The sequence below is a fragment of the Silene latifolia genome, chromosome 7, assembly GCF_048544455.1.
Source record: "Silene latifolia isolate original U9 population chromosome 7, ASM4854445v1, whole genome shotgun sequence".
Classification (NCBI taxonomy): domain Eukaryota; kingdom Viridiplantae; phylum Streptophyta; class Magnoliopsida; order Caryophyllales; family Caryophyllaceae; genus Silene; species Silene latifolia.
Window position 1 is genome coordinate 62,976,126 of NC_133532.1, and position 19,095 is coordinate 62,995,220.

At 38.2% G+C, this 19,095-nt stretch overlaps 1 non-coding gene across 1 annotated transcript; it reads right to left on the reverse strand.

Moving 5' to 3' along the window:
- Positions 1-12,495: 12,495 nt before the first annotated feature.
- LOC141593585 (small nucleolar RNA R71) lies at positions 12,496-12,602 on the reverse strand. Its single transcript, XR_012521659.1, has one exon. It is a non-coding gene; the product is annotated as a small nucleolar RNA R71 (small nucleolar RNA).
- Positions 12,603-19,095: the final 6,493 nt, after the last annotated feature.

A 19,095-nucleotide genomic window follows, 5' to 3' on the forward strand; every position in this document is an offset into this window, starting at 1 on the left:
ATCGGGTCATTTTTAACCCACTTAACCCGTTTAACCCAATAAACTAATAAAAAAACCAAGCTTTATAAGCCTATTATCCCACAATCGAGGAATGAAAATACTTATTTTTAAGTTGTTTGGTTGGATTATTGACACTTTTAAATATAAGCAGGTTATTCGTGTCGGGTTCGTGTCAAAAGAGCTCAACCCTAACCCGACCCATTTAAGTTTCGTGTCGTGTTCGTGTCAACCCAATTACTTAAACGGGTCACAACGTCTTGACCCTAACCCGCTAACTTCGTGTCGGGTTCGTGTCGTGTTTTCGGGTCGTGTCAATAATTGCCACCTCTAGATGGTGTTAATCCTACATTCCACTTTGGTGTGAGTACATGGTTATTAGCTGTAGTTTCAAAAGTAGTTGCACCAGCACTTCCACTCCTAATAAAAACCTTATTCAGGAACTCTCCTTTCAAATCTAACGACTTTGATACCAAGATAAATTGGTTCAATGAATTACGTATGTCTCAAATTACGTTATATGCGTGTGTCTCTATTCTCATTGATTTTAATTTTATTTATATAATAGGGGTATCCTCGTTCTATGCTAACACAATTTCTAGTGTTTGGTATATTGTCATATTATAACATATCACAATATTCAGAACATAAATATTTATAGTATTCCTAATCTGACAATTTATCATCATATAGCCAATGAAATTGTTCCAAAGTAATAGCCAATAAAATCACTCCTAAAGTTCCTCTTTTAAGTATATATATATTGATTGATGTTTTTTATAATTTACTATATCTCTTATTTTATTAGCTAAAAAATAATTATCTTCAGCTGAGTTTATTATTAAAAATAAAAATCGTGTTTTAAAAAGTTGGAGTCTCTAAAATTGTCTGAAAAAAGCCTCTTTTATGTATTGATTATCGTTCTCTCTTTTTTTTTAATGTGTGAAATTGACGACGATGTTGGCCTTTGGCTAACATTCAAGTAGAAACCCGAAAACTTAGGAGAGGCGGTTCTGTGACTCTTTTTATTCATCACTAGTTTTGGAACCCGTGCACTGCACGGGTGGTAACGAAAACAACTATTAAAAGTAAATACTTACATATTTTTTGGATTTAGTAAATTTACTAAATTTTAGAAAATTTTACTTTATTTACCCATACACTTTGATAAGTTTTTGATAAGTTTATGTTGCTTAATTTTTTGCAAAGTAATCTGCTTTTTTTCTCGACTTTTAAACTTATGAGAGGTGAAATCTAAAAAGTGGATACAAACTTATTGTAAATTTCATAACCTATTTATTTACGCAATATACATTTAATTTTACTCGAAGTTTTACGTTTTTTTTCATATTATCCCGCTTATTAGTTCTTCTCTCAATTCTCTACTTTTATCTCTCATTTCCTCTCCCACCCCCTATCACTTGGACGTATAGAATGAGACGCGTTCGCCATCACTGACCGACTACCTCAAGACCCACCAGCAGACCCTCCACCGTAGTGGTGACAACACCCAACACCTCGCCCTCTCAACCTCTATATCAGCAACCCCCCACCCTGTAATCCATATTCCTACGTCCTCTAACTACCCTACCCCATCTTGCCTTCACCATCCCCTACATCCTCCCAATGTACCTTCAGTACAACCACCATCCCTCATGGCTTACCTTTGATATAGTTAACTGCCGAAGTACCTAAATAGTTAATCGCCTAAGTATATATATATATATATATATATATATATATATATATATATATATATATATATATATATATATATATATATATAGAGAGAGAGAGAGAGAGAGAGAGAGAGAGAGAGAGAGAGAGAGAGAGAGAGAGAGAGGGGGGCAATTCACGTGTGCTATCTGAAACTTACTTTTAAGTAGAAATCCGCACCCAAGGATGATTACGCCCATGAAGATGGGGAACCAATCACGATTTCTGGTAAAGGGCGAATCTCACCTGAGGTTTCTGATCAAAAGCTAGAGAGAGAGAGAGAGAGAGAGAGAGAGATAATTGTGGCTAAGAATGCGTTTCAGAACCCAACAACGTGAGTGAGATATTGTCCTCAAATCTTATTAATAGTAGTAGTGAAACAAAATGCTAATTAAAGGGAATTGCTTCATCTAAAACTTCATTGAGAAATTAGTAGTCGATCGCGTGAAGTGGTCATTATTATCCTAGTGATGGAGTACTTATATTGAGAGGGAAAAACCCCAGCATTTATATATTATAGAATGATGGAGTAGTTTGAAATAGTGTGAAACTTTATTATTTCAGTTATTTCATGTAAAAGTCGTAATTGTTATCGCTTGTTTTTTCAATAATAACCATGACACATTTTTTAGCCTTATTTTCTGAATTCTGACTTCTGACTTCTGAGCTATACCATATAACGTTGTTATTGTATCTGGTAAGTTCCCCCGTAATGTGTGTTCTTGTACAAATTAAATGATGATTATTTGCATTATTAATGTTTTTTATAATAATATGCATAGCAACATAAATGTAATGGAAGGACGAAGTGCAAAAATAGCGTAGGTCTCCAACATTTTTCTCCAATATATCCGCGAAAATGGAATCCATGTGTTGATATTATCAAGCTACTCACCTTGTTAATATGTGTTGTGAAACTTTGTAGTAGATGATACGTAAACTTTAAATACTGATTCCCGTATTTAGGAAAATCTCCATTTTTGAGAAAATGTATCCATCACCCTCCTTAATATTCCGTCCAAAGTATGTTTATCAAGCTTTTACGTGTAGGGCCGGAATCATGCTTGTATGTGCCCTGTAAACAGGCGTTGTCCATACTGAGCCCATTTTTTCTCCATTTCTTCAAATGAAATGGAGAGGCAAGTATCTACTAATGGCCCAACGCATATTAATAACATCTAACGGTTTTAAATTTACGCATAAAAATAAAGGAAATGAGGATGTAAGAGGAAATTATTATTTAAAGAGATTGTGAGAGGAAATGGAGAGAAAGGAAATGGAGAGGATCCATTCCCGTCCATACTATATACTTCGTAAATCGGACACCTTAATTTGCTTGCCACCTTTCTTTGAACATTGACATATTTGACGGATTGTGCATCGATAGTGATAGAGGATGCTTTGTGACATTTTGGGTTGAAGGTAATAACTGAATACGTTTGGAGGTTAATGGACTCTTTTGACGTGAGAATGAGTTTTCTGAAGAAGAAGAGGAAAAAAAAGTGCAACAACTTTTATTTTGTTATGATAAACTTTGTCAAATATACATGTGGTTGATTAGGCCAAGATTTAAGGATTAACCCAACACAGAGGATTTCAATTCAAATATTATATTGAGTATGAGATATTAAAGTTATCTTATAATTATATCATAATTATACCCCAAATAATTTAGGCAAGATTTATCGCGAGAACATAGGATTTAGAGTCTTAGACTATAAACAAATATATACACTCAAATCTCATCCTAAATTAACGAATGTAACCTTAAATATCCTATATTGCAAGTTGCAACTAAATGTATTGTGTCCAAACTACAAATGTTCACGGCTAATTATATTTTGAAAAAGTAGGCTATAAGTTAAGATTTGGATACAAAATCTCAGGATCATATGGGATATTATGTTTTGGCACTTGACAAAATTGTGATTCAAAATTAATTTTAAGTTTCCAAAATGTACTTGTATGCAATTGGATTTTTGAATTTTTTTATTTTACTAATGTTCGAATAGCAATGTTACTCAAAATTGTTAATAGATCCCGGATTTTAAGGGGGATGTTTAGGAAATCGTTTTGTTTTTAATATAATTGGATATTTACTTAATATTTTAATGCACATTTTAAATTATTGAGATTGTGATTGACGCAAATTTAGGGAAATAAAAATATTTCCTAAGATGTATTATGGTTATTCTAAAACCAGCCTAAACATATCTGACATGATTGCCTATATTTTTATTTTATTTTTTAATTTACGTCTTAGAAATACAGGAAATTACACGTTGCGTATGAATAGGAGGTGACACGTGGCAATCAAAGGGACTTGCGGTTTCTGCTTTAATATAATATATGATAACAGGGGTTCAATCCCGTCATATCGTAACTATTAAGGCCGACTTAGGCCCATGATGTATTAAGGTATTATCCTGGTTAACATTTGTATTCAAACCCATCTTATGAATGAGAATGACACAACATAATTTACCAAAACAACACTCTTTATAATTTAACAGTAACAGTGATTTCAGATTATTATTATTATATAATGACTATTTATCCAGTTATCCTTGTTTCGCATACTTTGATTAATTAAGGGTGTTTATATTTACAGTGCACATTTTACTCATTACAGTACACATTTGACCATTTTTTCTCCTTCATTTTCCCACCCCTCCCTCTCCATTGTACTACATGGAGAAAAACTAAAAAAAAAAAACTTGAATCACGCAGTAGTCATACACCCACCACCAACCTCCAGCCACCCCTACCACCATGTCTCCTTGGCCACCCACCGGCCCATCCTCAAGCCATCTACCCTACCACTATTGGCAACCCAACGTCATTCATCCACCGGCGATCCCACTCCTTCCTTCCACCAACCACACCACCCCTTTTGTAATACCTGCCCTGTTATAGACCCATTGACTGACCTATTGACCAAAGGAGAGCCTTAGCAAAGGATACGAGAGAGATTAGTTGACCAACGTAGCTTGTTACTAGACCTAACTAGGGTTACTCGGCCGAGATGCTAAGATACTCGACCGAGTAGGGCGTACTCGGCTGAGTATGTCCATACTCGACCGAGTACCTCATCAGTCAGCGCGTTATTATAAAACGCGGAGTCTTAAGCACAATTTATTTTCTTTCGACGATTCTTTTCTCATTCTAAACCCCCCGCTCTCTCTCTCTCTCTCTCTCTCTCTTTCTCTCTCTCTCTCTCTCTCTCTCTCTCTCTCTCTCTCCCTCTCTCTCTCTCCCCCCCAATCCTCTTATCTCACCCTATACTTCTCAAATGGTCTTGTACACCAATCTGGGAAGGGAGATGGTCTATGTATGAAGTCATTGAGTCGGGTTGTCGCGTTGTCGGCATTGGTTTGCGTCTCAAGGTGAGTTTGTGTTTAGTTGTCATCTTTTAGTAGATCTTGAATAGTGTAGTGATAGGATATGGTTGCTACTTGTAGGATTCGTCATGGAGTCTTGCTTGGCTTGTATGATGGATGCACTTTCATGGAATAATGAAAAGATAGGGTTTACTCAGTTGACTGTGTAATTAAGTATAAGAGGGTGTGATTGTCTTATTACTGGCATGATTACTATTATTGTCGAGATTGTTACTTTGGATTTGGCATGTCTATATTGGTATTGTGATTTGGTTGCTTGTTGTATCTGTGGTTCGCGAGGTGCGCCTTTGGCTGAGTGGAGTCATCTTCGAGAATGGCTTCACACCCTTGATTCGCCCCTTGTGGTTCCCGTCACAAGGGGATGTGCACATTAATGGACATGAGTTATTCGCTTGATGCGCGGGGCTTAGGCGGGCAAGGCTGGAGTCCCCCACTGGCGGTGTTGGTTTCCCATTGCGATGGGAACCCGGCAGGGCTATACAATTTGGTGTGTAGTCGGTTATTGGTTGTCAACGGACTTGGGTGTTGACATTGCTCTTGAATTGGTTGTATTGTGGATTTCTTATCTTGATACAGATGACTGACCCCGTTTTATGTTTTCAAAACTGTGGTGATCCATTTGGGGATGGTGAGAAGTTGGTTTAGCAGATGTTGGTTGACATGTTGCTTGCGGGACATGGAAGGGAATCGAGTCATCACGCTGTCTAGCTAGTTGCTGCTGTCACTCATGCTTAGTAGTTCCTTTGGTTGTTTAAAGTTGTAATCCTTGTTATGTTTGTATAATCTGTAAGAAACAATTATTAAACGTTATGTTATTGTTTATCTGTTATACTTACCTCGGGCAACCAATATGGTAACGCCCTTACTTATTGGGAAAGGTCTTGTTAAGGCTCCTTGGTAAGTGGGGTGTTACAAAGTGGTACCAGAGCGACGATTTTGGAACCTAAACCAATGAACCAAATGAATGTAGGGTGTCAAATTAAAATGAACCTGCTGTATGTGTGTTGAGAGCCCTCTTATGTCGGTTTTGGGTAAGAAGGCGCCCTCATCTCAGATTCTCGGCCCCATCATGCTTAAGCCAACAATGTCGCGTGGGGTAAACGTATGGGGCTATGTGAGTGTATGTTGGATGTATGATATGTGGTCTCCTTGAATATTACCTTGTGTTGGTGTCAAAGGTTGAGGTAGCTAGGATCCAAGTGATAGTGTAATGATGTGTGCTTGTACTTATGGGGGATGAACTACGTAGTTGGTTTAAAGTTTTATGTATGATTGCTTTTGGTAAGGGAAGTAATTATAGACAAGGATGGTATAAGATTTAAGGAGATGACAAGGCGTGTGAACGGCTTGAGTTAGAAATATATGCTTGAGTGGAATAAATGCTTGGATGCATATGATTTTGTTTACACGTTGTTGGTGATGTAATCGATTTGAGTAGGTTATGTGTGCCTGTAACATGGATAATTCGGTTAAAGGAACTATGTGTAGCACAGTGTGTGTTGTGTAATTAATCTGTCGTAGGATGTGTAATCAATAAGTTGCCTAATGTTTGATGGAAGTAAGGTTTAAGCGTGACGAGTCTTGGATGAGTGGAACTTCAAACAATGTTTGTTATTTGCAGGGGAATTATTCATAAAATCTTCAACTTACGTTACTGTATAGGTATACTCGACCGAATACGTAGGATACTCAACCGAGTAAGAGAAACTTGATCGAGTATATAGGCACTCGGGCGAGTACTCAGAATGGCGTTTTAGGCCAGCTTCTGACCTCTGAGTACTCGACCGTGTAGATCAAGTACTTGATAGAGCAGAGGCTACTCGGCGGTGTAGGTCCAGTACTCGACCGACTACTCTATTTATCGCGGTTCAACTCGGCCTTTTCCGGAAACCCTATAACTCCCTTTATTTCCCTTTTCCGCCTCATTCTTCTTTCTTGCTACACATACACTTCTCAAATTTTCCCTCTCAACAAAAACTTGGGTGTTTTATGTTAATTTTTTCCTCGGATTCGTTCTTGCCTTTGTTTTTTTCTCCTCAATATCCGACTTAAGGTAATGCAACTATAAAAAACTCTTTACTTTTACCAAAATCAATTTGAGAAATTTGTCCCAAATTCAAAATTTTCTACCTTATAATTCAAATTTTAATATTGTATGGTGTTCAATTAGTACTAATTAATCTTATTAGTTGTTTTACATATGAAAAAGATGTATTTTAAGCCTAAAAAACTCCCGATTTAATGCCGAAAATTTCTAGGGTTTTGCTCAAATTTTTGATTTGTGGTCACTTAGATGCTACTAGGATGTTCTTTATGGTTCAATTGATGATGGTAATGCTCTACTAAGTTGAAAATTCATGCCTTTTGATAGAAAAATCCATCTTAAAACTTAGTCTTAAAAAGTGTATAAACAGGAAAGTCGCCCTTACGATGGTGTAGTTTCCGGAAAATTCTTGTTGAACTTTTATTTTTACAGCATGCCGAAACCAAGAGCACCTACTAAGAAGAGGACTCGTGCTAATGCCGCTATGGAGGAAGGTCAACCAAGCCAAGAACCGCTTGTTCCTGAAGTACACGAGTACCCATCGGTAATGTTTGCTAACTTCAAACAGTGGGCTGCTTTCGTGGCTTTGATGAGTCGAACCATGAGACCGACTCGTTGTGTGGACCCTGAGATCTTGACAACTTTGGGTGTGATATCGGATATATCACATATACTCGAGATTTTGGGGATGGATGAGCTATACCACCTTCGCAAAAAGTCTTACCCGTTTCTCACCTTAGAATTTTTTAGCTCTTTTGAATATGATGTGAATAGGAATTGGTTAGTTTCCGTCTTTCGAACACCAACCATGAGCTAACCTTTGACTAGTTTGCTGAACACCTCGGGTTAGAGGCCAAGGAGGAGGCATACCTAAATGATTTTGTGACCAACAGTGGGGCGGCCCACTACCTACCCTATTTTACTGATACCGAGTTTGTCGTACTCCTCGATATGCAAACAATATTTTTAAAACTCAATACCAACTAATAAATGTAGTAGGGTAAGGAGGTCGATCCCAAGAGACGGTGGTTGTGGTTCTTAAATTGATTGTTTTATTTCTAGTTTAGTTCTAGCAAAGATGAATTAAATGATTGATAAGCTAATGGGTAAAATTACAACTAAGACAAGCAATTAACTAAATTAATGACAAATTGATTAAGATGATAATTAAGGAAGGTAGGGTAGTAGGGTTCACTCATGTGGATAAATATCGAGACTTGGCAAAGGTTAACAAATAATCGAGGCAAAATCAAGGATAAATCCCCCTCTCTCGAGGTAAGGCTAATCCAAGGCTAAACAAGTTAAAGGTCTCACTTAGAACTAATTAAAGCCCACTAATTATCATGTAGTATCTAATCGCAAGTTAACCTCTCACTTAACAAAACATAAGATGGTAGAAGAGACTCAAACCCTTATTCAAGCAATTCCACAAACACATAGCATGCATGATAATAGAAGAGGATTTACCAAGGATTATTTATAGTCCTAAGCCAATAGCCTACCCAAATTACTCACACATGATCCCCCTTCTCCCCTAGTGGAAGACTACTCACAAATATGAACCATAACAACAATCAAAGGAACAAACTTTGATATGAAACAAACACAAAAAAACATGTTGGAGATTATACTAATCAAACTATGAGGAAATGTAAACAAATGAAGAAAGCAATGAAATTAGGAAGAGAATTATACCCATAATAATTAAAAATGCAACCTTGGATTGAAATAATAAGGAATGAATCTCTTCTCCCTTCAAATTACAACCCACTACTAAATGTAAACTATTGAGTAATTGTGGATTTTGCATAAACTAAAGATGAATTGGAGATTAATTAAATAAAGATGAGAACTTGATTAAAGGAAAGATCGATAGAATAGATAAATTAATTAGGGTTCTTTACATGTTGAGAGAATAATAGAGAGACTAATTTCTAATCTAATCTAGTCTAATGTAAGGTGGTGTGAATAATTGTCCCCTTACAAATGAGAGAGAGGAGCTTTATATATAGCCCTCTCTAATTACAAGTCTAATTAGACTAATTACAATAACAATAATATTCGGGTGTTGATTTACGTAGTACACATTTTACTCATCCTAGTACACTCTTGACGATATTACCCCTCTCATTTTTTTGTATTTCGTACTACATTGAACAAAGAAAAAGAAAAAGGGAAACGTCAATTGTACTACATTTAATCATCAACACCTCCCACCAGCCCACCACCACCCTCCCCCTCCCCCGCCAATGTCCTTGCCGGCCGGCGCGTGTCAGGCATTCCTCTCTCTAGGCACAGGCTACATCTCCTTTCGGCGAGCCATACCCGTACTCCTTTTAACCACCAGTAACTCCTATTAATCTCCGACATCCCCTCTCCACTGCCGAACCCTCCTTATCGGCGATGACTATCTTCAAGCCGGTCACCGCCACTTATGCGCCGCAATCCCCCTGCCGATCTCCATCCACAATAACAGCCCGCCGCGACTCTACAATCACATTTCTTAGATGAATTGTTTGAATTATTCAATCATAAACCCTAATGAAAACCCATTAATTTGATTTATAATTTACAATTGACGTATTGGATACATATTATTGTCTTATTGGATTCAAATTACCATTCATATTAGAAATTGATTAATCTCGGAAGTTGTGTGTATTGTTACTAGTTTAGAGAATCAGGTCTCGTTGTTTTTTTCACAAGGGTAGCAAATGGAAAGTTACGCACAAAAAGTACTAAAATGAGTAAAAATCGTACTGCGAAAATAAACTACGTAATCTAATGATAACAACACTACTACTAATAATAATATTAATATTAATGAAAATACTAATGATAATATTAGTAATAGTAATAATAATAATAATAATAATTGATGTGACCATAATTAGCGCATATTTAGTCCCCGAATTAGCCTTGTTCCCATGCTTTTTAGTGCATATTTGGGTCATTTATTGTCTTTAGTTCTTTGTTTTGCATATTCTTTAAGGTTTTGTGTCCTTGGTAGGAAAGGAGTGCAAACCTTGCATTTTCATGGCAAAATGAGACTAAATTGATTGAATTCAATGACCAAGCATCAAGAAGAGACAAGATTAGAAGGCCTTTGTACATATTATAGTAGATGAGCAAGGTTGAGGAAAGATCCTTGCATCCCCAAGGAAATCCCCAAGGATTTTATGAAGAAAAGGGAAGAAAAGAAGAAGAAACAAGACTGAGGAGCAATCCGTGCGGATTGTCCTGAATCCGCCCGTCCCTAGCAAGACAATCCGTGCGTCTTCCTTCAAAGACGCCCGGGCAGCAGCTACCAGAAGACGTGCGTCTTCTCCCAAAGATGCCCGAGCAGAGACCGTTGAATCCGGCCGTCCCGTGCCTAAGACGCACGGATTCCTGTCCAGCACAAATCCGTTTCTTCAAGCTTCAAAGAAAGAAGCCCTTCCTTCGAAAAATACCGGCGTCTCCCTGCTCAAATCTCAAAAGTGTAATTACTAGTTTAGCCCTTAGTTAACCCTAATGCATCCACCTAATTTCCACTATAAATACCCCATTAGTCTAATTAGAAGAGGAGGGTTCTTCTTATCAATTCTTAGAGTAGTTAATATCAATCAAATCTCTCTTTAGTTTTGTAATCAACAATTAATCAAGTTTTAATACAAGTTTTATTTCCTTAATCTCTCTTGTTCATCTTTTATTTTGGGTAATTGAAGATTATTTGGGTTATTATTGGGAGATTGACAACCTTCCAATCAAGCATCAAGTACTTCTTTTATTCTTTGCTTTATTATTGGAATCATTAGTAGGTATAATTCTCTTAATCCCTTTTTAATTATTGTTAATTACTTTCATTTGTTCATCATGTTTCATTTTGTTGGTATGATTGACAACCTTGCTAGCATGATCAACATAATAATGAGTGAGTAGTGACCTAGCTAGGGTTAATGGGTAATTAGGGGAAACCAACATGGAGAATGATTCATGCTTAAATTAATATGCTTTCATGGTTTATTTGTTTGCTTGTTTTGATCTCAACTCATGCACATGTTATGTTTGATGAAATGCGAGCCTATGAATTCTTGCATTTTTTACCCATCACCTATCTTTTCAATGAGACTTGTAAGACATAAACCAACTCGAGTCCCATTAGACCATGCATGTTGTTGAGTAGGGAAGACTAAGTCGACTTGTAGGTGTTGTAAAATCTAATCGATTCGCCTCTGGGACCCAAACTTTCCTAGGATTGTAAGATATAACCCAACTCAATCCATCACAACAATAATTGCTTGCTTATAATTTGAGAACATGTTTGTATGATCAATTCCCATGATTCCCCTATGACCCCATGATACCCTAGTGCTTTTTATCAATTGTTTACACCCCTTTCAATTCATCTTGCTTATTTACTTTCATTGCTATTTAGTTTAGTGACCTTCTACATCAACCCAAATTGTGACACCCCTAAGACACCACTAGTTTCAATAGAAATCTCATCTCAATTCCCGTCCCTTGGGATCCGACCTTTACTTGCCTCTTTACTAATTGTAGAGTTGTTTGTAAAGCTATAAATTGTGTTTTGGTCTAGGTGCTCCTAACGACAAGTTACCGAAAAGATTTAGTCCGACCAAAAATGGCGCCGTTGCCGGGGACGGTGTTAACTTGATTTAGATTTTCTTATATTGTTATTAGTTGTTTCTTTCTTTGCCTTGGGGAAGTAAAACTCCTCAAGGTTTGTTCTAATTGTTTTCGAGTTGTTTGATATTTTGCATGTCTAGAAGGTCACAAGGTGATTTGTTACCTTTTGATCGTGAAATTGGAAGAACTTTGACAACCAATAGAAGACTTGTTAGGAGAAATTTGAGAGGTATTAGTGAGGTTGTAGATATTCAACCAACTATTGAGTTCATCAACCCTTTTGTAAGAGAAGGTGAGGAGAACCCAATACAAAATACCACACAAAATCAACCCACAATGCCTAAGTTTTCATCACATTCTGTACCCACCGAGGAGAACCTACCCAATGGTACTCCCACACCACAACATTTGACCGGAAATTTTATTGCCAAATCCGCCTTTATCCAATTAGTCGAAAGGAGCCAATTTGGGGGGATGCCTAGTGAAGACCCTCATTCTCATATGGAAACCTTTTGTGACTATTGTGATGCGATTTCTCAAACCGGTGTAACTCAAGACCAAATTCGATGGGTCTTATTTCCTTTTTCTCTAATTGGCACCGCGAAACAATGGTTGAAGGGCCTTGATAAGGCCACTCTCGGAATTGATTCTTGGAAAAAGTTGGCTCTAGCTTTCTACAAAACATTCTACCCACCGGAAAAGACTAACATGCTAAGAGCTCAAATTACGGGTTTTAAGCAAAGGGATGAAGAATCTTTGTATGAAGCTTGGGAGTGGTTCAAGGGAATTTGTCGCTCATGTCCTCACCATGGACTTAGCGAGTGGTTCTTGGTACAACAATTTTGGAACGGTCTATATGAAGATTCAAGGAACATTATCAACATGGGATCAAATGAAATGTTCACCGAAGTTGATGACAATCAAACTTGGAACAAAATTGAGGAAATGGCGGTCCATAACTCACAATATAGTAGACCTCGCAAGGCTACTAGAGGAGGAAAGCATGAAGTGGACTCCGTTACTCAATTGGGTGCTCAACTTAGTGCTCACATCGACACAATCAATTTGAAGTTTGAAAAAGCTATGGCTAGACTTGAAGAAGCCTCAAAATCACCAAAGCATCATGTCAATGCCATGACGGCATCCTCATCAATCCCAAGTGGGATATGTGAGAATTGTGAACTTTGGGACATGACCAAAGTGAATGTAGGGGAACAAATGAACAAGTGAATGCTTTCCAAGCATACAAGAGTGGTACCCCTTATTCCAACTATTACAATGAAAACACCAAATTCCATCCAAATCTCTCATACAAAAGCCAAAATGTTCAAAACCCTCAAACAACATACACCCCACCTCCCATGAGAAACCAAAATCAAAGACCCTTTTACAACCAAACCAAGGTTACCAAAATCAAAATCCATACAATCACCAAAATGACCAAGGTTTTGATGTTCAAAAAGCGGTCCTCCAAATGTAAAAGAATCAACAAGAATTTTTCACTCAAATGCAAAAAGATAGTCAAGCAAAGGAAACCACCATCAACAACATTCTAGCTCACACCAAGATGTTGGAAACCCAATTGACTCAACTAGCATCTTCAAGCTCACAAAGACAAAAGGGGCAATTACCACTTCAAAGTAATCCCCCTAGACATGAAACGGTTAGTGCCATTCACTTGAGAAGTGGTACAAGGTATGAAGCACCGAAGAAGCAAGTTGAGGATGAAGTTGTGGAAGCTAGTGATAAGGAAGAAATTGTGCAAAACTCCAAAGATGGAGAATCATCAAGAGAAGAAATTTCAAAGAAAAATGAAGACAAGGTCAAGGAGAAGGAGCCCATTGTGATTAGACTTCCTTTTCCAAGCCGTCAAGCCAAGCCTAAATTTGATGACCAACTTGGAAAGTTTATGGAAATTGTGAAGAATTTAGAAGTATCAATTCCTTTCACGGAATTAATCAATCACGTGCCGGCCTATGCGAAATACATGAAAGACATCCTCACAAAGAAAAAGTCGATCCGGAAGCTTGAGACTATCGCCTTCACTAAGGTGAGTAGTGCAATACTTCAAGGGAGTTCACCTCCAAAGCTCAAGGATCCGGGAAGCTTCTCAATACCGTGTACCATTGGCAACACCACGATCAACAAAGCCTTATGTGATCTAGGGGCTAGTGTGAGTGTTATGCCGTACTCGGTGAGTAAAAGGTTGGGGATGGGAGAGCTTAAATGCACCAATATCACACTCCAAATGGCCGATAGATCGACGAAGACACCATTAGGGATATGGGAAGATGTTCCGTCATTTAATTGGGAAGTTTTTCATCCCGGTGGACTTTGTCATTGTTGATATGGAGGAAGATTCCAACATTCCAATCATCCTAGGAAGACCTTTCTTACACACCGCGGGTGCGGTGATTGATGTAAAACATGGAGAGCTTACTCTAGAAGTAGGGGATGAGAGCATAACTTTCAACCTTGACAAGACTATGAGAGCTCCCCGTTTACATGAACCATGTTTTATGATCGATCATTATAGTCGGAAGGATGAAAGAAAGAAGTCGGAACTCCAATGGAAGAAGAAAATTGAAGATGCTCCATTCAAAGAGCAAGAGAATTGTAGCAAAGAGAGCTTGCAAAGCTCACCAAAGTCAAGCAATGAAGAAGATGGCCTTATTGGCCAATAAAAGGAAATGGGAAAGTTGTCTCCATCAAATCAAGAGATTTTCAATGATCAACTTAATGAAGTTTGTGGTCTTTGGGACGACGAATTTGAAGGGATTTTTAATCCCTACATTGGTAATGCCATCGATCAAGACCGACAACAAGGGCCAAGGTCTATTGAAGACCTTTATCATGACAATGAACAAGCTTTTGATTACTTTTTCAAGGTGTTGAGCAACATCAACAACACCTTGGACATGCCCCCTTGACATCTCATCAAGAATGAGAGTTTGGTGGAGTCCTCCCTAAACCACCATTTGTAAATATTTATAACTCCCTAACTTGTATTTCAATTCTTATATTGCATTTTTGTCATTTTTGGATTTTTATACTTTGATCAAGATAATTATCATGTTTGAGAGAAGTGAGGGAGGGACTAATAATTTCAATTATTGTGTAGTGCTTTAGCTTAGTGTGGGGATGGCAATTGCCTAGGCTATCCATGCCTTAGTAGTGCCCCCACAATGAAGAACACGAGATATGAAGAAGAATGGAAAAATGACAAGGGATATGCAAAGTACACGGATGGAACTGAATCCGGGTAAAAAGGGGTCGAATCCAAGCGGGTTCAGGAGAATCCGCCCGTCTTCAGGCAATCCGGGCATATTGGGCAGAAGACGCCCGTCCATCATGAGCTGAATTTTTGAAATTTCTGGCTGTCAACGAATCCGGGCGTTCTGCATTCAAATCCGCCCGTCTTCAAAAAGACGCCCGTCCTTAAGGGAAAGACGCCCGTCTTTCAAGCTGAGAAAACAAGAAAAAATCCCTGTAAAGGAATCCGCCCATCTTCCCTGGAAGACGCCCGTCCCGCACTTTCAAATCCGCCCGTCTTTGTTCAAAGACGCCCGTCTTTAGGCAAGAATTTCCCAACCCAGAACAGGCCGAATCCGGGCGTCCCGAGCAAAATCCGCCCGTCTTGCCCCTGCATTTCAAATTTTTCGGGTTTTATAAACCCTCTCCCACATTCATTTCTTCATTCCTTAATTCATAACACTACCCCATAACTCCAAAACCCTCATCCTCTCCATCACAAAAACAATATTCCTCAACAACATTCATCAAAATCAAATCAAAACATCCTTTTAACAACAAATCAATCACTCCTCTTTCAACAAAAATCAAAACCAAGCACAAAATCTTCAACCTTTGAGTCGATTTTTGAATTCATAAAGGCAAAGCCTTTCATCTTGAAATCGATTTGGGTGCACTAGAAATTGAAGATTTTCACTCTTTTCTTGGTTTATTCATCAATGGCAAGGACTAAGGGAGCAACAAAGGCAAAGGCACCAAAGGCAAAGGCACTCTCATCAAGACAAAAGAGTCTTCAAGCAAAGAAAGCATTGGCTATGGTGGTAGCTAACACAAACTTGGAAGTGCAACAAGAACAACCTCCCATGGAAGCAACAACATCTACTACTCCGGAAATTGCTCAACTTTCGAATTATCCGGAGGTAATTTTCATTTCCAAATCCCATAGGGACACTTTTGCCAAGTTTGCTAGAAAATCATTTATATCCACCAAGTTTATTTGTGAAGATACCTTAGATAAGTTGGGTGTCCTTGAGCAAACTAGAGCCTTCTTTAGAGCCATGGGGTTGGAGAAATTGTTTGAATCAAAAGAATTGACATACCCCTCCCTTACCTTAGAATTTTTGAGTTCTTTGAAAGTTAACAAGGTTGAGACTATGGAGACCATCGAGTTTCGTCTAGCTAATGTTAGTAGGCGCATATCCTTTGAGGAAATGGGTAAAGCTTTGGGTCTTAGTGATTCACCGAGTTATTTTAAGAATGTTGGCAAGTATGACCCCGACCCTCTTTGGTAGGCAATTTCCGGAAGGAAATTTGAGGACTTTCATGCTAGTCGCGCTCTATTAGTCCACCATCCGGGCATTAGAGTGTGGCACAAGGTCATAGGGAACACCATCATTGCAAGAAAAGACACCAACCATTTCACCAAACTCGATTTTGTTCTTCTTGAGTCGGCTTTGAACATTGGAAGGGAATTCACCAAGCCTTTCAACTCTCTAAGGCTTTTGGTGGATAGATGGCTAAATATTGATTGTGGGAAGAAAGGCACTACCGTTATTGTGAATGGAGGCCTAGTCACTATTCTAGCTAAATACTTTGATCCAAACTTCAACAAGGATAGCAAGTATGAGGCGAAAGAGGGTGGTCATACTCATTGATATTAATACTATGATATACAAGTACAAGTGGGTTACCCATAACCCTCTTGACACCAAGTATGGATGGCTCACTAGTGAGGCTAGATCTTTCACTTTGCCTTCAAATATTTGTCGATTGAGTGTCCACCGGACCAACTATCTACTTCCCCTTTCAAAAGAGGCCGAGTACATTATCCGACAACAAAAGGGTGAGTTTGAAATGCCCTCCTCTTCCATTGTCACACCACCCTATCCTTTCGAGTACCAAGAGTTCAAGCCCGAAGGTGTTGAAGCAAGAAATGATTATTTGACTCTTCTTATGCAAGAGATGCACAAGCAAGCCTTCGAGGATCGGAAAAATGCTTACTTAGCCCAATATCCACCCCTCCTTCACTTAGCTAGGCAAGGACTACTTGACCCTTCATGTCCTTTGCCTAGTTGGGCGGATATGGAAGTCTTCTTTCCGAGTGCATCTAGGGTTGTTCCGGGTGATAATAAGGTTGTCGGTAATGAAGAGGTTGATGATAACATTGATGAAGAAGCTAGTGAAGAAGGAGAAGAGGATGATGAGCAAGGTGAACAAGAAAGTGAAGAAGAAAGTGGTGATGAATCCACTTCTAGTAAGGAAGATGATGATAGTGATGATATGATGGAAGATTAGCAAGCTTTAGAGGCTCCTACCCTCTTGAGGTTTGTCTACTTCTCTCTTTGTTGTATTTTTATTAATCTTGATCATTGTTGGAGTAGTCCTAGCACCATAGAGGACTAACACCTCGGCCCCATTGAGGTGTTCTCATTTTATTGTTCCCACCTTTTCAAAATCCAAAATGATAAATTTAGTCTCATGCATTGCATAGTGTGTGCATGAACTACACCCAACCTTAGGACATTAGCAATAATGTCTAAATCGGTTTGGGGAAGTACATGCATACACAACGGGAGGTAATCTAAATTATCCTCTCCGTCATAAACAAAAACCATGCATCATGTAGTGTAGATTAGTGTAGCTTGCATTTAGTGTAGAAATCATGCATCATGTTTGCATAATTTCCCATCATTTTGGCCATTGAGGACAATGCCCATATTAGTGTGGGGATGGGGAATTCTAACTTAACTTTATTCAAAAATCCAAAAAATTGAAAAATTTCAAAAAACCATAAAAATTTGAAATTTGAAAAACCTAAAAAAAGTTCATTTCTTTTATAGTGTAGTCATGTATATATTGTTGTATATATTGTGTTTTTTATATCCTTGTTCACATTGATTGACTACGCCACATCCGAGGCATGAGGATCATGAAGACCGCATGGTATGATCTTTCCAATCTCCTTTTTACTCTTTATGTTAATGACTATGTGGCTTTATTTTGATTGATGTTGTATAACAATGTGAACTTAGGACTTGCATTTAGTTTATATATCATATTAGTTGGTAGAATCACTTGCATTAGGATGTATATATTAGTTGCATCATGGCATATAGTTGCATTTAGATAAAATATTTTGAAAAGTGCCTAATTGAGAACTTTGACAAGAGCAACTAAGCCATTACAAATACTTTTTCAACTTAAGACTTTGCCTACTAGAATGGTTGTAAAACACCCTAGATTGTGTCATACTAGTGTCTTTTGACCCATGACCCAAAGCCTAGTCAAGGGTTTGCATGTGAGTCACCTATTCCAACCCCGTGATGCGATGTGGACTTGGTTAACTTGTCTAGGTGACCTTGATTGACCTTGTGGTAAGGCAACCCAAAAATACTTTCTACCAATAAGTTTGAAGTGCTCATTTCAAAAACTTTGTTATGTGGAAGTAATTTATTGCCAAGGAAACCTCAAATGTTATGAAATGTTGAATTATTAAGAATTTTAGTTATTTTGATGGAGGCGTACCACTTCGATGTGCTTTGGAGAGGGATCCATTGAATTGGGCCCCCACACAGTTGTGAATTCAACCGCCCAGAGACAGAGTGACTATCACCCCGAAAAGCTATTGTCTAGAGGTTAACCGGTTGCCTAATAAGCGATTGGCGAAAGCAAAGGACACTAGCCCGGAAGGGACAAACCCCATCTCTAATTTTTGAAATGTGAAAGTTGAATGAGGTCAATTTTTGAATACTAGTCATATCCACCTTTGTTTATAAAGATTTGAGCATTTCATTCCCAAAAAGCCTTTTTGTCAAGCTTGGGACAATCCATGACCTTTACTTTTGTAGAGAATTCGAGACTTGTCATGTCATATGCTACTAGAATCATGGGGATCATCATTCCATTGCCATCCGATCGCTCTTGACGAAAGCATTTGAAAATTGAGGACGAAAGTAGTCTAGTTTAACACCATTTGGAGGTGATTTAGTACCATCCTCTTAGCCTTAGTAATTTGTTGAACTAGTATTTGTGACGGATTATATGCTCTTAAATTTG